Source organism: Pinus tabuliformis, chromosome 9 (genome assembly GCF_031772625.1).
Source record: "Pinus tabuliformis cultivar Carrire ecotype Pingquan chromosome 9, CPIR1, whole genome shotgun sequence".
Classification (NCBI taxonomy): domain Eukaryota; kingdom Viridiplantae; phylum Streptophyta; class Pinopsida; order Pinales; family Pinaceae; genus Pinus; species Pinus tabuliformis.
This window is the reverse complement of record NC_142307.1, coordinates 1528330106-1528352743: the sequence shown is the minus strand read 5'-3', so window position 1 is coordinate 1528352743 and position 22638 is coordinate 1528330106.

Below are 22638 nucleotides of genomic sequence, written 5' to 3'. Positions count from 1 at the left end.
TTGCTTGGAGAACTGACATATTTTCTTGGATTGCAAATCCAACAAAATGAAGGCGGGATCTTCTTGTCTCAAACCAAGTATCTCAAGCAGATTTTGAATAAATATGGCATGGAAGATGCAAAACCAGTATGTACCCCCATGGTCATAGGATGTAGCCTCAGTGCAAATGATGAATCAGCAGCAGTGCATCAACCAACCTATAGATCTATGATTGGAAGTCTACTTTATTTGACAGATACCCGACCAGACATCATGCATGCAGTGGGAATAGTTGGAAGATTTGAGGCAAATCCAAAGGAAACTCATCTTCAGGTAGTGAAGAGAATTTTCAAGTACCTTCAAGGAAATCAAAACTATGGCTTATGGTATCCTAGAGATACAGATCTCACACTTCATGCTTATACAGATGCAGATTGGGCTGGAAGCATGGATGACAGGAAGAGCACAAGTGGTGGTGCATTCTTTATGGGTTCCAGATTAGTATCTTGGTTCAGCAAGAAACAGAGTTCGATTGCTTTATCTACAACTGAAGCGAAATATGTGGTTGTTGCATCTTGCTGCACTCAACTCCTTTGGATGATAAGACCTTGCAGGATTTTCAGATCACTTGTACTCCACCTATCTCCATCTTATGTGATAATACAAGTGCAATCAGCATTTCAAAGAACCCAGTCATGCATTCAAGACCAAGCACATACTGATCAAGTATCACTTTCTCAGGGAACAAGTGCTTGAACAAAAGGTCAAGTTGGAGTATGTTCCGTCTAAGGAACAAGTTGCTGATATACTCACCAAACCATTGCCTAGGGAGACCTTTGAATACCTCAGGAAAAAGCTGGGGGTTGTTGATGCATCATCCTGTTGTTGAATCTCATCTATTTCAGAGATTGTTGGTTGTACGCAAGTTTCATATGGGGTATATGTGTACATTTGATGGGTTGCGGATTGGTCGAAGATCGAATGGCACAGGTTCAGGGGGAGCATATATTCTTCTAATAACGCATTGTTGGCATTATGGTAGAAGATCTTGGAGGAAGTAAAGAAGGAGAACATGGATGCTGATATGAATATTGCTGCAATATGTCTCTATCCCTTTCACGGTCATTTATGGTGTATGGTGGATTATGGTTCTTCTTGAAGAACTTTTTATTTTGCAGATCTGATCTTTAGTCAGGGGGAGCATGATCAACAAAGCAAAGGCCTAAGCATGTTCTCAGGGGGAGCATAACCCTTTGCCCTTGATGTCAAAGGGGGAGAGTGACGTTAAGGATCTTGAGGTTGCCATCAAGTCCAAAGGGGGAGATTGTTGGCATTATGATTCTGGTTTGGCTCTCTGGTACAGGTGTTGTACTTGATGGAAAATCACTCAAGTGGCAAAACTCTGTTTCAGGCTCTCAAAATGATGGAAAATAAGAGGTTCGCAGGTGCATCGTTCAAAAGGTGCGGACTCGCAGGTTCGTCGTCCAGGAAGTGCGGACATACCCGCAGGTTATCCGTTCATAAGGTGCGGTCCCCCAGTTCACTCACTCCAATGCAGAGAAGCGCACTCACGTGGGGTTTCTTATGTTTGGCCCTTGGTATTTAGCTCGGCGTTCATGATCCTATGGCTTTGGCTCGTGGTATAGGATCTAGATTATTTGAACCCCTGTTTGGATCCCTTGTATTGGTTTTCGATGGTTTTGTCCCATGGTTTGAATAAGGGCTTGCCTATAAAAAGGAAAATAGATCACTTGGCTAGACACTTGTGAAATTTGAATATCTTAAGATCTTAAATTTTGGGTGATTGGATTTAAAAGCTAGATCTAAATCAAGGAGAAAACTTAAGGCGAATCTATGGATAAGTCGTGATCTCTCGGGCGCATGATCAGATCTGTGGATCTGACTGTCTGTGGCACATTGGAAGACTGTTAATTTGGCCCTAATCAGAGGTTCGCAGGCGATCCACGATGTGAGTGCCAGGGTACGCAGCACAGGAGAAGGTGAAGTGCGGGGGTACACAGCGCAGCAGAAGGCGCAGTGCAGAAGAAGGCACGGTGCGGAGGTATGCAAGGAAACAGAAGAACAAGTTGCGGAGGTACGCTGTCAGGCGGACAGTGCAGGTGTGGATCTGAGCAGAGGTACGCAGGGCAGCAGAACTAGTGGTGTGGAGATACACAGAGCAGTAGATCAACCAGGTGCAGATCTGTGCAGTTTAGACACAGAAGAGCTGCGAGTATTCGCAGGCCACTATTTGTGAAGTTGCGGACCTATCTTGAAACATTTGTTGGTTGTCTTTTATCTATTGCTACAGAGTTCTTGGTTTAGATTTCTGGTATTACTTTTCTGTTTACAGCATTCTGAGAAGTTGGGTGATTCATTGGTTGATTATATAAGGAGATTGGGTGAATTACATGTACTTGATGATTATTTGATCTTCTTGGATCCAGTTTGAAAATTAATGAAACGTGGTCCTTAAAGAAGTAAAGGAGCAAAGGGGGTTGTAGCTCCCTTCCAAGAGAGACTGGAAAACGAGAGAGAGTTGTAGCTCTCTACAGGTTGCAGCCTGCGTACTGGTAAAGGACTGCACTAGTAAAAAATCCTTGTAAAAAAAGTTTCTAATTGAAAGAAGATAGAGACATATTGCAGCAGGTGGTTTTCACCCACATTGGGTTTCCACCTTATATCTGGTGTTCTTTGGTGTGCCTATCTATTTTTCTTGCTCTTGTTCATTATTATATGGCACTGACATACAAATTAATGATCAATATCTGAAGAATAAATTAAAGTATAAATCTGGAAGGTATATTGAAAAGAATTTGATAATACTGATTCACCCCCCCTCTTAGTATTATTTCCAACACCGCGCACTCAGCTACAAACTTCTCAAGGTCTTAGCACACTCAGCTACAAGAGCCTTCCCCTTCACTAGAATACAGAATTAAAGACAAAATAGACTCAATATCTCATTCATCAACTGAATGTCACTGCCTAATGACTCCTAGATGACTTCCTTTTATAGATTTTCCATTACATTACCGTGGTCCGCGAACCATGGGTAGAAATCAAAACAACCCATCCCTTCACAAAATAAGGGGCTTTGACCTACCTAAAAGCCCCTTTGACTCTTAACTTTTTATGATATTCGTGCTCCACTCCTCAAAATGTGGAGACTTTACAATATTACAAAATTGACTAAAAAATTAAACCTGGAGGACCCCATCCCAACATGAATTGATTGAAAAATATGAATGGTGGCTAAGTATGATTTCTAAGGCTCACATGGTGAACCATATAATTTTAAATTGATAGACAGGGAAAATATTTGAAAGTTTTAATGTTAGAAGTATAGCATTGTATACTTCTTAGTTTCAACACTTTCAAATACAAAGGAAATAAACTATGAAACAGGACGTTCAATCCTAGAGATGGCTGAGAAAACATATGACATAAAGAATGAGAAGTTGGCATATCTATGATTATTGGTATCTTGGATTAGGAAAATAATCTGTTTGAGTGTGAACAATAATAACTTAAAATATAATGAAAGAAGAGGAAATGACATGATTAGAAAGCAATCGTATCTTAGTGAGAACATGGCATGTATAGTACGTATGATATAGTTAGGAGAGCATACATAATTAAAAAAATTATTATAAGGATGTTTAATGATATTATTGCATTAAATGCAATAGTTAGTATCATAGCTTATGTAGGATAATGAATTTGATTTTCTTGATGTATCATGGTGCTTATTACTTTATGTGTGATATGTACTGAAAATATGATCATATTTATGATGTTATGCTATGATATTATGATAACATCTAGTTTCGTTTTTTATAATGATATATTAATATGAATGTTGATTAGATATGTTGATTCTATAATATTATGATGGTGTTTCATGATGTGATAGTATGTGGTAATTGCATGCAACTTTTATGATAAGATGTTTAATGTTGACATGCATGAGCATGTGGTATCTTACTATTCAATATGTTGTGTTAACAATGATGTAACTTGTATTATCATGATGACATGTGAGATTTAACATGTGGATTATTGTCGATGAGATGTTGATGTTATGAATAGAATTATTGCATTGGTTGCATGTTGTGAGGTGGTGATTGGTAGGAAAAAAGCCACCAATGTTATGGTGATTGCATGTGATGGTATGTGGTAATTGCATGCATCTTTTATGATACGATGTTTAATGTTGGCATGCCTGAGCATGTGGTGTATTTCTATTCAAGATGTTGTGATAAAAATGTTGTTTATTATCACGATGACATGCGAGAGTTAGCATGTGGATTATTGTCTATGAGATGATGATGTTATCATTACAAATAATGCATTGGTTGCTGTTGGCCCTCATTTTTGGTCCAACTTTGCTTAAGAAAACATACTTAGTTTCTATATTTTCCATCCATTTTCCATCACATCCACCTCATTTTGATGTATTTTATGCATATTTAGGTATCTAAATTTAATTTTGCAAATTTTAAAAGTTTTTATGAAAATTGAATTTCAAGTGCAACTTTTGGACACAATAAAAAATTCCTGTAATAGCTATATGGATGTCATATTTGCAGAACACCTAGGCACAAGCTGGATACATTTATAGAAAGTTTGGGAATCAATATTGAACTAACTTCAATTGGTTCGATCAAACCAAGCTAAATCAGGCTTGGTAAAAGCTGGTCAAACAGGACCAGTCATTCAGAAAATCCCTAGGAAATAGGGTAGTTTTATGATTTCATGGGATTTTCCATATTTTAGTGATAGGTTGGATGATTTCGACTTGGATAGGTGTATATGGATAGATATAGTTGTTAGAGATACTTTACATTAGTTTGTTTCATGATATTCTATTTAAGCCAAAACTTTGAAAGCTTATGCCATGTAGAAATTGTATAATTTTATGTTGAGACATTTGAATATTTGAAGTTAATTTGAAGAACCTATTCTACCTTCATTTTTTTGTTCAATGGTGTGTATTATTGACTGAATTTAAAATAGTTGATAATATCTTCAAGTGTGAAAAGCAAGGGTGGAGGCCCCCCACTCCAAGCTAAGTACACTTCATTGTTAAACTATATTTATTTTCATAAACTAGTTGCTTTAGATTTGTTTACATGTTTTGCTTCAGATTTGCTTACTTGATTTGGTGTATGATGATTTATGTTTGTTGATGAATCTTGGTTTATTTATCATCTTCATATGAAGGGACAATCCAATGTTCAAGTTGAACCCTCCTATTGGATTAATGAATAAAAACTAGAGTTCATCTTTCTTGTTTTCAAGTAGTTTTATGCAATTCTAGTTTTCTAACAATAGCATTATGATGAATGAATTTGTGATGAGGAATATCAAGGATCTCCTAAGTTAGGAGCCTCTTTCATTATTTATTTTTGCATCTTAAGTTGTTTTCAGTTGATGGTTTTTGGTTTCTATTCATCAAGTAATATTGTAAAAGAAGGACACAAATGGATCTCCTAAGTTAGGAGCCACTTCATCTTACATATATTGCATCAATGAATTAGAAATTATTTAATTATATTGATATTTATAAAATGTATTTCCTTAGTTCTTCAGATTTTATCTTCTAATCGTGACTACATCTGATATCCATACATTTGGACATGCAAGTTTTACAAACCTGGATTGATAATGAAATATTTGTGTTAATTTGTGTTAATAAATTAGCCCAACATTTTGGCACCGTTTCCGGGAGGCATTCATCAACATAGTCAATTAGAGGATAAAAACAAAATCTAAAAAAAAACACAACAAAACAAAAACAATAAAAATTTAGTTATGTTATGTTTCTTTATGCCTAGGAATAGAGATTAGAAAGGTAGATTAATTAAACAAAATCCCCCATCCATAGAAGTAGGACCATCAAGACTAACTACACCGGCTGCTGGTAAGCCAACAATAGAGGAATTAGAAGAAAAACAAAGAACAACACAAAGATTAACTTTAATTGAAAGACAAACCTTGTTAGCCTGGGAGGTAAAAAGAAAACAAACTCCAAAAGCAACACCCACTTCAGAAAAACAAAAAGAAACAAGGAAAATTTTTAAACCAAGAGATCAACCCATTTTTGAACCCTTAGATCAACCTATCTTCGAAAGCAAGCAAACACTTGAATCTCAATTTGCCATCGAAATAGTTGAAACTATGATAGAAGAAGGGCAAGGATTTGTTATTCTTACTCCAGAATAGAGACTTGAATATGAAAGAAAACAAAGAGAATGGAGAAGACAAAGAGAAGAAGAAGCAAGAAGAGAAGTTGATAGAAAGAGAGAAGAAGAAAGAAAAACGGAGTATGACATCAAAAGACTAAATGATAATGAACAAGATGATTAGGAAGCTACTTTTGGCTTTCCAATACTAGATACAAGTGCAATATTAGGAGAAGAAGTGAAAATGAAAAACGTTCCACCTTTTGTATTGCCTAACTTTTATGGAATGTCAATAGAATATCCTGACTCATTTCTGTTTGAATTCAATATCTTGCGTAGAACTTATGGATACATAGATGACACATACAAGATTCACCTCTTTCTTGCTACTTTGAAAGCATCATCATTAAAATGGTTCATGGGTTTAGGAGAATGTACAATCACTTCTTGAGATGACATGAAGAAAAGTTTTCTTAAAAAGTATCAAGCCTATTGTAGGCCTAGGGACTTGAAAGAGGATGTTTTTAGAATGACACAATAAGAAGAGGAAATTTTAGAAGAGTATTTGGAAAGGTTTTCTTACAATCTTCAAAAATCTAAACAACACTCTTTGAACTCAGATACCACCCGCACAATCTTTCTAAAAGATATAAGAGATGAATATCTTAACATTTTGAATGTAATGGGAAAGGGTGATATTTCAAACTTGCCATTTCATGAAATTACAGATCTGTTTCAAAAATATTCAAGAGGAAGATAAAAAACTGGAAGGAGAGATATTAGTTCAAAAGCAACAAAATGAACAGCTAGAGGGGTAACAAGAGCAGAGATAGGGAGCTTGCTGGAAAACTTCAAAACTAATCTTCTAAGTACATTAGGGACACAAGTAGATGTTATGAAAGCAAACAAAAAGAAAGAATAACAAGAACAAATCTTAGCAATATTTTGTCCCAAATGTAGAAAGAAGCATGCATTAAGAGAATGTCCTTTAGATAGTGTTCAAGTATGTGGCCTTTGCACAGAAAACCATTCAACAAAAAACTGTCTAAAGTTGAAATAAATGAAAATGAATCCAATGGAAGAAGTACAAGAAGCAGAAGGCTTTTAATATGTGGTACCAAGAAGGCTTTGGCAACCAAGGATTCCTCAACAATTCCCTCATCAATTCCCTCAACAAAACTATCAGTATCCTCCTCAAAACTCTTGGAATACCCCAATGTCGTGGCAAGCTTGGCTTCCACAACAATATCAAAACAAACCTGCACAAGGTTGGAGAGGATATAGTTATGGAAATCAGCCACCTCAACAAATGTATCCTCAAAAATACTAACAACAATATCAACAGCCACTTCCATACCAACAGTTTCAACAATATCCACAATCCATGCCATTTCTACAACAGAATCTCGCATCATTACTAACACAACCACAGTAGCTACATTTGCCTGCGAACCAGCCTAGACCACCTCAACTACCAGCTCAGCCAATAGCAAATCTGAGTAACAAAATGGATAAACCCACATACAATGTGGAAGAAGCAACATATTTTCCAACATACTCCATTCTTCCCATAAATGATGTCCATTTAATGTATGGGAAAGTATTGCATAAAAATTCTCCTCTGATCATAGAAGAACTAATTGAACAAGGAGAACAACTTGAAACATCACATTCATAAAATCAAAGTCAAAAAGGAAAAACCATAATAACTCAAACACCACCCTATCCAGAGAGGTTAGTAGAGCAGAAAATTCAAATGTCTCTTCCTGAATTTGATATTTTGGATGAATTAAAAAATTCTTATGTCAAAATTCCTTTATTGCGGGCAATCAAAGAAATTCCAATTTATGCTAAAACAGTAAAGGAATTATGCATCAAGAAATCTGGTAAAAATAAAAAGAATCCTACTACAATCCAAGTCATTGGAAAACTTGCTAGCCTCATGTCTACAAAGACAACAGTTGAAAAATTTATTGGCCCTGGTATCCCTATGGTTACTATTTCAATAAATAATTTTTAAGTTCCAAACACATTAATAGATTTGGGTGTAATGACTACAGAGACAATGAAACATTTAGATTTAAGCAACATTAGATCTACAACTACTATTTTAGAGTTAAAAAACAGATATAAAGTTATACCAGAAGGAATATTAGAAGATATCATAGTCTCTATGGATTCATGGGAGTATCTTGTAGACTTCCTCATTTTGCAGCTGAAAACAAACTTAGGAGCACACCCTCTAATCTTAGGCAGATCGTGGTTAGCCAATGTTGATGCCTTTATAGGATGCAAATTGAGAAGTATGATTATTGCACATGGGGATGAGAGAAAGCGCATCATACTTTATTCTCTAGCACAAGCACCTTCTTTAGTATCATTGCTTGAAGGACAAGAACAACAACAAACTAATTCAGTTCTAAGTATTAACCAAGTTTTTGACCTTAGAGAAGAAGAGGAGAATGGAGATCAATTGGATCTTTTCATCTCAGAACCGGATATTTCAGAGTGGCTTAGAGTAACCTAGTATGAAGCTACAAGTAATCTTTTGAACCATTGTTTTCAGGAAATTTGCACAATTCAATCACTGCAAGATTCATTCACAGATATTTTTCCTGTAAATACAATTACCAATTCAAAAACTAAAACAATAGAGATTTATCCTGGAAAACACTTGAATGTTGGTAATAACTTAAAATTGCTGCAAGAATAAGAGGTAATAGCATTGTTACAAAAATACTCAAAAGCTTTCGTCTAGGATTACACATACATGCAAGGAATTCACCCCAACACATGTATCCACCACATCTATACTGATGACCATATTAAACCAGTGACGCAGCCTCAAAGGTGGATGAACCCCATGATGAAGGAAATAGTGAAAGAAGAACTACAGAAACTATTACAAGTTGGATTCATCTATCTTATTTCTGATAATCAATGGGTTTCTCCCTTAGTGGTAGTACCAAAGAAAAATGGGAAGTGGAGAATATGTGTATATTACTGGGAATTAAACAAAGCAACATTAAAAGATCATTTCCTGCTACCATTTATTAACCAAGTCCTAGATCCATTAGCTGGAAAGAAATTCTTTTCTTTTCTAGATGGGTTTAGTGGGTATAATCAGATTAGAATAGCAATAGAAGACTAAGACAAAACAACATTTACTTGTCCATGGGGAACATATGCATACACTGTTTTTCCTTTTGGGCTATGTAATGCACGTGCTACTTTCCAAAGAGCACTCCTTGCAATATTTGCTGATATGATCCATGAATGTGTAGAAGTATACATGGACAATTTCACTGTATATGGAAACACATTTTAAGAATATGTGAAAAAGCTTGAGAAATTTTTGAAACGATGCATAGAGACAAATCTATCCCTAAGTAATAAAAAATGCTACATGACGTTAACAAAGGGGATAGTGTTGGGACACCATATTTCGTCATTAGGAATTAAGGTGGACCCAACGAAAATACAAGTGATTGTGAATTTAATGCCATCTACAACTCAAAAGGAAGTAAGAATTTGCTTGGGTTATGCAGGCTACTATAGGAGATTTATTGAAAATTTCAGTAAAATAACACTGCCTCTATGCAATTTACTTGCAAAAGATGTTGAATTCTAATGGACAAATCATTTTCAAAATGCATTTCGATTATTGAAAGAAAAAATGTCAATTGCCCCCATTCTTCGAGGACCGAATTGGTCTTTCCCATTTCATATCTCCACTGATGCATTTCATACAAAGATAGGTGTATCACTTGGATAGAAAGAAAACTTGTCTAATTATGCTATATACTTCATAAGTAAAAACTTAACACTAGCAGAATTGAACTACATAGTCACAGAAAAAGAGATGTTAGTTGTAGTACATGCAGTAAACAAATTCAGGCATTACATAACAGGCTACCAAGTGTTCATTCACACAAACCATTCAAAAATCAAATATTTAATGAACAAAGCAATCACAAATGGTAGAATTACAATATGGATATTGTTAATGCAGGAATTTAATATTACAATTCAAGATCAACCAGGGAAAGAAAATCAAGTAGTTGATTTCCTTTCAAGGCTTCATACACCTGGTGATCCAAATCTTGTTTCAGATAATTTCCCAAATGAACATTTGTTTGCAATAACTGTCAAAACACCATGATTTTAAGATATAGCAAACTATTTATCCTCTGGAAAATTACCATCCCAGTTCACAAAGAAACAAAATGAAAGATAGTTAGAGAAATTTATAGATATAGCTGGGTCAATGGTGATATCTTTTATACTAGCTCTAATCTGATAATAAGAAAATGTTTTAGAGAAGACAAAATATTAGAAATTTTGAAATCATGTCTTGACGAGCCATGTGGTGGTCATTTTGCAGACAAGCAGATGGCCTACAAGGTGCTGCAACTTGACTACTATTGGCCAACAATATTAAAAGATTCCAAAGCCTATGTTAAGATGTGTGACAATTGCCAAAGAATAGGAAGGCAAATAATATCATATGAAATTCCACTTAAGCCACAAGTGCTCATAAAACCATTTGAGCAATGGGCTCTAGATTTTGTGGGACCAATAAATCCACCATCAAATGGAAAGAAGTACATCTTGGTATGTACTGATTATGTTACTAAGTGGGTTGAGGCAAAGGTAGTAGCAAGAGCAACAGAAAACACAGTGGTCACATTCCTCTTTGAGGAAATCTTTGTCAGATTTGGAGTACCAAAATAGATTGTAACTGACCAAGGCACACAATTCACTTCCAAGCTTGTTCATGATCTTATAGATAAGTACAATATCAAACATAGAAAATCAACACCATACCATCCTCAAGCAAATGGACAAGTGGAGTCGACCAACAAAGTCCTGGAAAATATCATGACAAAGACAGTACAAATGAATAGGAAGGATTGGTCAAAAAAGTTAAGAGATGCACTATGGGCATACAAAATAACATGGAAAAACACAACTGGGTTCAGTCCATACCAATTAGTGTATGGAAAAGAAGTCTTGTTACCCATAGAATTTCAAATACACACATTCAAGTTAGCAGCAAAGTTAGGACTGGAATTATCTGAAGCACAACAACAACGAGTAATGGAATTGAATCAATTGAATGAATAGAGACAAGAAGTAGCGGAACACACAAATCTTGTGCAACAACAAATGATGAAATAGCATGATCGATTAATCAAGAAAAAAACATTCAACAAAGGAGATTGGGCATTATTGTTTGACTTCAAATTCAAATATTTCAAGACAAAGTTCACAATTCATTGGTTGGGGTCATATGAGATAGAAGAGATATTTGATAATGGAGTTGTTAAGATAAAAAAAAATTGATCAAGAAGCTACTTCATTTGTATTTAGCGTACATAGGCTTAAAGCTTACAACAAGCCTATTAATAAAGAATATTTTATGAAACAAACGTCAAAATATACTGAACTAGAAATAATGGAACAACATAGCAATATGTCTCCCGTTATTCCAGAAGAAGAATACTATATATATATATAGATATATATATATATATATATATATATATATATATATATATATATATATATAATAATAAAAGTTTGCTTGTGAAAACCAGGCAACTGGCACCAACCAAACATGAATTCATGAAGCAAAACCAACAAGTTTTCCCTACATGAATTCACAAAATTTATTTAACTCTGATGACAGTTTGATTTTTTAGAATACACCCTAGAAAACAATACAAGACTTGAGGACAAGTCTTCAGATAAGCAAGGGGGGGGTTGCAAAAGAAACCCAGTTTGAGTAGCTGAAAGTTTGAGTAGCTGAATTGAAGAAGGAGCTTGAATTGTATTACAGAAGGGACATGAATCATTATTGGAAACATTGTGCAGAAGGGACCTGAATCATTATTGGAAACATTGTGCAGAAGGGACGTGAAATGATAGAAGAAACATATATTATATGACAAATACTGCATAAAAAATACATGACTGAAGGGACATGACTCATCGAGTACCAATTACAGAAGGGACCTGAACGACATCAACAATCAATGATCCTAAATCAATGAAGAAAGCAAGAACATGAAGTAGAAACAAATACTACCAGGGGGTAAAGTACAGTGAGTAAAAAAGTTTTTCTCTTGAAAATTTCAATTTTTTTTTAATTTCTTTTAAAGAATGTTAAGATTAATTTAGTATTTGACATGCATATTTTACCTACATTTTATTATCTTCATTATTCTACTCATCCTATTCATATATATTCATCTCCATACTCATTATTCTACCCATTAAATTCCATAAACATACTCCAAATACCACATATTCATTTCATATTCCATATATACATCATATTAACCCTAAGTACTTTTTTTTTGAAAAGCAAATGGATTAAAATATAGGGTCCAATAATCAAACCCTAGACCTACAAAACCATACACAAGTTAGTATCATAAATTTAATTTTAAATATGACCTTAACATGGTCATTTTAAAATTAAATTACATATATTGAATATGCACATTATGAAATAATACAAGTAAAGGAAATCGAAATAATTCATTTTGACGAGTTATGATCAAAGCACATAAAATGATGCTATAAATTGTAAGGTTATCATAACACAAATAATGTAATGCCATGCAATGAAAACAAACATTATGAAAATGTTTCAGAGGCATAAGACGTGGGAAATGGATATGAAGTGGAGGTATGATGACATTTAACAGGCATAAGGCCATGTAATGGAACTATAATGAAATTCAAAGGTGCAATGATCAAATCACAATGCACTGTGAATAAGTATGAAATGGAATAACAATATGAGCCGGTGGAAATGAAATGTATGGCAGGCCGACTATACGATGATATGAGAAAACATCAGTCAAAGGTTAAGGTAATAAAAGTCGAGACATGGAGGTAAGCACGGTGGGTAGGTACATAGGACAGCCACGAAGAAATGTAGTACAACCATGAAGGGAAGCAGTCAGAGATCGCAACATGTGGAGACGGTCAACCAAAATTTGAAAACACAACAATAAATGTTTCAATAAAAACAACTTGTGGGTTTTTGCATTCAACCAAAACTCATACACTACACCTCTGTTATTTTTACACACATACTTTTGTAAAAATCACTTTCTCTCCACCATCATAGCCATTTGCAGGCTCAGGGAGAATGGTGAGTGTTGTGTAAGCTATTAGCACACATTCGAGAGTCGGAGGTGAATGATTTGACAGAGAAAAGGAAATCAAACCAAGAGAGAGGAGGCAAGAAATATAGCAGTGATGAATCAGAGAGATAAGAAGAAAAAGCGGAGTACATTGAGGGATAAGCCGAGAAAACCAGCAGTCGTGTAGGAATTTACAGGGTAAGTTCCTCAGAAAGAATACCAAAAGGACACCGCTCACAACCAGATCTCAAATCAATACACCAGTATTTTTGACGTGGTTAAAACCCTCAGAGTGCAAGGAGGGAAACAGTCCACGGCCTGTCCCAACGTGGGTACAGACAATTTATTAATCAAAGAATGAAAATTTACATAAGCTTCTCTCATGCACAGATTACTCGAACAATGACCCTCCATGCGCTTTAAATAGAACTCATGGACCAATCGGGTGTCAAGCCACGGATCAAGTGTCGATAATACCGAGGTGAGAGTGAACCGTCGGATCACTACATATCGTGACCGTCGGATTGTAAGTTACAATATGTACAACGGTAAAGAAAGACACTTTACCTAACTCTATACCTAACTCTAAACTAGACCAAGTTGATCTTAACTATATCCTATGTGTCGGAATATCCTAACATCCCCCCTTAAGAACAACTTGGGATAGGATTGAAGGATTTACAAATATGACACAATAGGAGAAGGAAGGAGGCACTAGAGCCTATCCCCCCTTAGTGACAACTTCCTGAACTCTAAGCATATATCGAAGTTTAGTGAACTTCGCCTCTGTGAGAGCCTTTGTGAAGATGTCTGCAATCTGATCATCTGTTGGACAATATTGTACTTCAAGAGCATGGTCATGAATGAGTTTTCTGATGAAGTGCATGTGTAGTTCGATGTGTTTGCTGCGCTGATGCTGGACTGGATCTTTGCATAGCTGAATGGCACTTTGATTATCACACCAAAGGGAGGTTGGATGCTGCTTCTCAAAGCCAAACTCTGATAGGATCTGACGAAGCCACAAGGCTTCCTTACTAGCTTCCACGGCACCACGATACTCTGCTTCTGCTGACGAAAGAGAAATGGCAGCCTGTTTCTTACAAGCCCATGTAATAGGTCCTGAACCAAGAGTGAAGACATAACCGGCAGTAGACTTCCGATCATCAGGGTCACCAGCCCAATCAGAATCAGTGAAACCAACTAACAGAGGAGCTGCTTTGGCACTGTAATGAATCTCAAACTGTACTGTACCTCGAACATAACGAAGTATTCTTTTGGCTGCTTTCCAGTGACTTTCATGGGGGTTTTGCATAAAACGAGCAACAAGGCCAACAGCAAAGGAAAGATCAGGACGAGTATGGGTTAAGTACAAGAGTTTTCCTACAAGTTGACGGTATAAGGTAGCATCAACTTCAGGAGAAGAACAAGAGACTGAAAGTTTGACTCCAGACTGAAAGGGAGAAGGGGCTGGCTTACAGTCTTCCATGTGAAAATGACGAAGAATATCACAAGCATACTTGGACTGGGAAAGGGAAATACCCTCCTTGGATTGCAAGACTTGAAGACCGAGAAAATAGTGTAAGTGTCCTAAGTCTGTCATTTCAAATTTCTTTTTAAGGATAGACTTCACGTGGTTTATAAGGTTGGGATCACTACCAGTAAGGATAAGATCATCAACATAAAGAACAAGGATGATAAGAGAGTCACCCACTTTCTTGGTGTAGACAGTATTGTCAGAATGACACCTAGAAAAGCCAGATTCTAAAAGAAAGCTATCCATTTTGGCATACCAAGCCCGAGGAGCCTGCTTGAGACCATAAAGGGATTTCTTAAGTCGACACACAAGGCTTGAGTCTGTTTGTATGAAGCCAATGGGTTGTTCCATATAGATTTCTTCCTGCAAGTCCCCATGCAAGAAGGCAGATTTAACATCCATTTGATGGACTTCCCATTTTAAAGAGGCAGCAAGGGAAAGAACAAGGCGGATAGAGTTCATTTTGGCAACAGGGGCAAAGGTTTCAGTGTAGTCAATTCCTTCAACCTGTGAAAAGCCCTTAGCAACAAGACGAGCTTTATGTTTATCAATTTTGCCATCTGGTCCATACTTGGTTCTGTAAACCCATTTACATCTTACAAGTTTTCGTCCCGTTGGTAGAGGAACAAGATCCCATGTATCATTTGTCATCAATGACTGATATTCTTCATTCATAGCTGCTTCCCAATGTGGATGGCCTGAAGCTTATGCAAAAGTGTCAGGATCATGATTTACTGGAGCTTGAGCCAGTAAAGAAGAGGCTCTTTCAAACTGAGAACGTGTACGTCGCTGATCTGTAGGATCACCGGCAAGATCACCTACTGCATCTCGAGTAGCACGGACCCATCTTGGAAGTTGAGGATCCTGAGAAGGTGGGGGAGGATTGTCATCCTCACTTTCATCATCTGAAGAAGAAATGTTTTCAAAAGTAGAAGAGATAGGAAGAGGTGGCACATCCGCCGGACTAGGCTCGCAGGCCGATTTATTTTCATCAAATTTTACATCTCTTCTAATGATAACATTTTTGGACTTAAATGGAATAAGTCTGTAACCTTTTACATCTTCAGAATATCCAACAAAAGTGCATTTCTCACTCTTAGGTTCTAAAGCTTTATGCTTTTCATCTGGAATATGGGCCCATGCTTCACTTCCAAACACACGAAAGTGACTTACATCTGGTTTAATGGAACTCCAAGCTTCTTCTGGAGTGATATTCTCTAGAACCTTAGTAGGAGTGCGATTGATTATATAATTTGCACAATTAATTGCTTCGGCCCAAAAACTAAGACTGAGTCCTTTAGATTGCAGCATACAATTAGCCATTTCCTTTAAGGTGCGATTTTTCCTTTCATCTACACCATTTTGTTGTGGAGTGTATGGAACAGTATGTTGCATTTGAATTCCATTTTCAGTGCAAAAGTTGATGAATGTGTTTTTAACATATTCTCCACCATTATCAGTTTGTAGCTTAAGAATTTGATGTCCAGATTGTTTTTCAACAAAGGCTTTGAAGGCCAAAAAAGTGTTAAATACTTCGCTCTTGAGTTTTAAGAAGTATACCCAAGTGCGTCTGGAGAAATCATCAATGAAGGTTAAGAAGTACTTGCAACCAGAGAATGAAGCAACAGGAAGAGGACCACATAAATCACTGTGCACAAGCTGTAAAGGGGCTGAGGCGTGCCAAGAGGCACGTTTGTCAAAACTGTCCCGATGATGTTTTCCGAGTACACATCCGGAACTGTCCCGATGATGTTTTCCGAAACTGTCCCGATTCCATTGCAAACAAGTAAATCGATTCAGATCCTCCATGTTTACTCATGAAATGGCCAAAGTTGATTGATGAGACAAAGTGTTAAATTGTAGTTTGATTGCATAAAACACGTGGTTTCACCAAGTTGGTTGAATACATAGTGAATTAGTTATGGCTTGATTGCATAAACAATGAACTCGAGAATGACTTCAGTTTGACATATAAATGAGTTTGTTAACCATAGGAAAGTTATAAAAAGAAAAAAACGAAAATTGAAAGGAGAAGCTATGGTATGATATATATATATATATATATATATATATATATATATATATATATATATATATATATATATATATATATATCAAAATCAAAATAGAATTTCAATTTGCAATTTCTTTTCCTATAAACAGAGAATATAATGAATGATATGCATAAGAAGAACACTTCATTTATATGGAAAGAGCAAAGTTTTGGTAAAACAAGAACATAAACGAGAATGATTTTTGCATCAGAGAATAAGCAGGATGTTTGTTTTGTTTTTCATTTGCAAAAGGTAATGTTTTGAAAAGAACAATGACTTATTGTTGCAGTGAGATAGAGATTAAACAAACCTGATTTTATTATTTCTAAAGAGTATCAGGAGAAAGGTAATCCATACTACTACAATATATAAATGAATAAAAAATATCTTTATGCATGAATTATTGTTATTTTCATTTTCAAAAATGAAGTTAATGATAGTAGAGGGATATATCAATTGGTTTTCAGAAAACATGACCACCAAAATAGGACTGAAATTTCAGATTGAGCAGTGGCAGAAGGAAACAGTAGAAAAATTATATCAAGCAAGTCTTATAAGTTTTCTTCAGAGCTTTAATGGTCACAGTGAGATTATAACTAGGGAGTTTGTAAACAATTATACGCAGGATCAAACAATGGTAGGAAACTTAATCATTCCATTGACTCCAGAATACATCTCCCAAGCATTAGATCTTCCATTGATAGGAGAAAACTATCATAAAGGTCTACACTTCAAGGGGAAAGCATGGACTTTATTCTTAGAGAAGAATAGGAAGGGAGCCTTTGATAGCACTAAAGGCATACCTAGGGAATGATTCAATGAGCCATGGGGAGAGTTAGTTTTGATCATTAAAAAATTCTTCACATGTGATAGAGAACATAGTATGGCACATCTATACCATATTAGGCTACTCCAACACATTAAAGGAGAAGTTAAAATAAACTTTCCATATTTCTTCTCCTGAAATCTCATCAAGATAGAGTCATTGAAAAATGAGAATAAACCAAAATAAGCTCAAGTTTATCATTAGAGACTAATAAAAATTCTTGTAGAGCATCAAGTAAGAACTCAGGGTATAATTTGGAAAGAGTTTTTAGTCCAAAACCAGTATGAACAACAGGTCATAGAAGAATAGTACAAAACAGATCAAGATACCAGAGGCATCATGAATTCACCACTATATCCAAGAACCAGGGCTAAGAAGCAAAACAACACTGTCATGATTGAGAAGGATACATCCTTCATATCCACTCCTAGGAGGCATAGGAAGAAGAGCCCAACAAAAACAAGTAGCAAGGACCAAGAAGTGCAGATTGTAAAAACACTTTCTACATATAAACAAGTAGAGGACATAATTGAGAGATTGGAGAAATAAGCTATAGAAAAAGACTCATACTTTGATAATGCAAAAGCTACATCATTTGCAAAAGATACACAAGAATTAGAAAAAGAGTTGCACTTGAGCAAGATAAAAGAATTGACAGATCAGTTAGAAATAAACAAGATCTTGGAAAAGCACTTGAAGAAAGAAAATAAAGCATGCAAGAAAAATAATGCAAAGATAGTGAATGAAAATGAAAAACTAAATGAGGAGGTAGGAAACCTAAAGAGAAAGAATGATCTACTTTGAAAACAGGCATTCAAGTGGCTTAAAGATAAAAACATGTGGAAAAACAAATATGAGAAACAAAAGGTCAAAGCTACTATTTACAAGGAAGAACACAACATGGGGATAGATTATATGTTAGAGGCAGCACAACAAGAAGCATCAAAGTCAGGCACAGGATTTACAACAGAGTTCAAAAGATCCCAGAGGAAGAAACAAGCATGAGGACATGCTTGTGAATCAGCAAGGGGAGATGTTGGCCCTCATTTTTGGTCTAGTTTCGCTTAAGAAAACATACTTAGTTTCTATATTTTCCATCCATTTACCATAACATCCACCTTATTTTGATGTATTTTATACATATTCAGGTATTTAAAATTAATTTTTCAATTTTTAGAAGTTTTTATGAAAATTGAATTTCAAGTGCAATTTTTGGATAAAATAAGAAATTCTCGTAATAGCTATATGGATGTCATATTTTCAAGACTCCTAGGCACGAGATGGATACATTTATGGAAATCTTGGGAACTAGGACTGAACTAACTCCAATTGGTTCGGTCAAACCGAGCTAAATCAGGCCCAGTCAAAGCTGGTCAAACAGGACCAGTCATTCAGAAAATCCCTAGGAAATAGGGAAGTTTATGATTTCATGGGATTTTCCATATTTTTAGTGATAGGTTGGATGAATTCGACTTGGATAGGTGGATATGGATAGATATAGTTATTAGGGATACTTTATATCATTCTGTTTCACGATGTTCTATTTAAGCCAAAACTTTGAAGGCTTATGCCATGTAGAATTTGTATAATTTTATGTTGATACATTTGAATATTTGAAGTTAATTTGAAGAACCTGCTCTACCTTCATTTTTATGTTCAATAGTTTGGATGATTGAATGAAGTTGCAGTAATTGATAATCTCTTCAAGTGTGCAAAGAAAGGGTGGAGGGCCCCCACTCCAAGCTAAGTACACTTCATTGTTAAACTAGCTTTGTTTTCATAAACTAGTTGCTTTAGATTTGTTTACTTGTTTTGCTTCAGATTTTCTCACTTGATTTGGTGTATGATGATTTATGTTTGCTGTAAATCTTGGTTTATTTATCATCTTCATATGAAGAGATAATCTCGTGTTCAAGTTGAACCCTCCTTCTATTGGATTAATGAATAAAAACTAGAGTTCATCCTTTTCTTGTTTTCAAGTAGTTTTATGCAATTCTAGTTTTCTAACAATAGCATTGTGATGAATGAATTTGTGATGAGGAATATCAAGGATATCCTAATTTAGAGCCACTTCATCTTACATATATTGCATCAGTGAATTAGAAATTATTTAATTAAATTGATATTTATAAAATGTATTCCTTAGTTCTTCATATTTTATCTTCTAATCTTGACTACAACTGATATTCATACATTTGAACATGCCTCCAAGTTTTACAAACCTGGATTGATAAAGAAATATTTGTATTAATTTGTGTTAATAAATTCGCCCAACAATTACATTTTGTGAGTTGTTTATTCATAGGAAATCCACCAATATGCCAAGAGGGTCAACTTATTTGATGATATCATGGGAGCCCATACCTACGAAGGTGAATATGTCAATGGTAACACCTTATCTGTCACGCCCCTACACCTGCGGTAGTCTTCCATGTTGGCATTATGTTTTCTGGTATGGCTATATGTTACAGATGTTGTACTTGATGGCAACTCCCATGACAAGGCTCTCAATTTATTTAAAAATAAAGAAGGAGGCAGGAAATCAGTTCAGAAGGTGCGTACCCGCAGGTACACCATGCAGGAGCCGCGTCCAGAGATGCAGTCCAGCCATTCAGGAGGTGCGTCCACCCAGTGCACACATTTCAAGGCAGAGAAAAGCTCACGTGGGGGTTTCTTGTGTTTTACTCTTTGTATCTAGCCGACGGTATTGTGTTATTATGGTGTCCGCTCGTGGTATTGTTCCATGATTTGAGGAGGAGCTTGCCTATATAAAGCAAAGGAGATCATTTGGTTTGTGTATGTCTTTGGTTGAATATCTTATGAGGTGAGATCTGGTCTAGATCTAAAAGGCGAATCTACTGAAGGACCGAGATCTCTTTGGCGCAAGATCAGATCTGTAGATCTGACTGTCTGGGTTACACTTAAAGTCTTGAAATCATTCATACCCGAAAGGACGCAGGTACAGTGAAAGGAAAGTGCGCCGGGACGCAGTGCAGTAGGAGGATACCTGCGTGGGGACGCAGGGTAGACGAAGTTCAGGTGCGTCCGGGACGCAGTTCAGTATCTGGAGATCTGCGTGGGGACGCAGGGCGACCAAGGTTCAGGTGTGTCCCTGAAGCAACAAGACGCGGCGCGATAGTGTCTTCGTGTGCATCCTTGCATCAACAGGACGCGGCGCGATAGTGTTTTTGGGTGCGTCCCTGCAGCAACAGGACGCAGTGCAGTTGAAGGAACAGTGCGTGGGCACGCAGCGTAGCAGAAGGATCGTTGCGTGTGGACGCAGGGGAACATAAGGTTAACTGCGTCTGGTCACAGGCCACAGAAGGGAAAACTGCGTCTCTGTCTTAAGATGTTCTATTGATTAAATTTCTCTGTTGATAAGGTGTTCTGGGTTAGTTCTGCTATTACTGATCTGATAACTGTAGTGGACTGTGACTGTTATGTACTTGATGATCATTTGATGCTTTATGAAAAGAAGTAGGGGGTTGTAGCTCCCTTCCAGGAGAAGACTGGAAAACGAGAGAGAGTTGTAGCTCTCTGCAGGTTGCAGCCTGCGTACTGGTAAAGGACTGCACCAGTACAAAATCATTGTAAAAGGAGTATCTAATTTGAAAGAAGATAGAGACATATTGCAGCAGGTGGTTTTCACCCACATTGGGTTTCCACCTTACATCTTGTGTTCCTTGGTGTGACTATCTGTTTTTCTTTGTTCATGCTCATTATTTTATGGTACTGACATGCAAAAATAATTCAAAGATCAAATAAGGAAGATTTATTAATTGCTAGATAATACTGATTCACCCCCCCTCTCAGTATTATTTCCAACAATTGGTATCAGAGCAGGTCCTTCAGAAAAGCTTGATCGCTTGAAGGTAGATCGTTCATCATGAGCAACTACGAGAGAGAAGCATCAATCAGGCCACCAGTTTTTGATGGGACAAACTTCAATTATTGGAAGGTAAGAGTTACTGCATATCTTCAATCTCTCGGTACAGAAGTTTGGTACATTGTAGAAACAGGCTATACTTTTCCTTCAGCTACTCCTACAGATCCAGCTGAGAAAAAGAAGTATGAAACAAATGCAAAAGCAGTCAGTACTCTGTTAGGATGTATATCCCAAACGGAATTCATGAAGGTGATGCACTACAAATCCGCAAAAGAAATATGGGACAAAATTGTCACAAGCTATGAAGGAGATGAACAGGTAAAGCGTGCTAAACTTCAAACTCTCAGGATTCAGTATGAGACTCTCAAGATGTATAATGATGAAAGTGTGGCTAACTATTTTCTTCGGGTAGATGAGATTGTTAATTGTATGAAAAATTTGGGTGAAGAAATAAGAGAGGCTATAGTGGTTGAAAAGGTTCTAAGATCTTTGTCTCCCAAATTTGAATCTAAAGTATCTGCTATAGAAGAAAAGGAAAATCTACGAATTCTTACTATGTCTCAGCTACATGGAATTCTAACTGCTTATGAAATGAGAAAGGGAGGTCCTTCAGACAGAAGAGAAGCTGCTTTCAAGGCATCAGGCAAAGGAGATTATTATGAAGCAAGCCACGTCCCAGAAGAAGAGGAAGAAGAATCAAACTTTGTCAAGAATCTTCAAAGGGGTTCTGGAAGGTTCAGAGGTAAGTTACCCTTTAAATGCTTTGCTTGTGGAAGAGTAGGTCATTATGCTGCAAAATGCCCTTATAAGGATAAAGGAAAGGAACCTGCTAGATGGAACAAGAAACAAAACGCAAATAAGAAAAGCTACTACACTCATGAAGATAGTGATGGTCTATCAAACAGTGATGAAGATGAACAGGGTAATGAATATAAGTTGTTAATGGCATTTGAAGATGATGATTATATGGATGTTGTAGATGTGGATAACCTTTATGATGAAATTACTAGA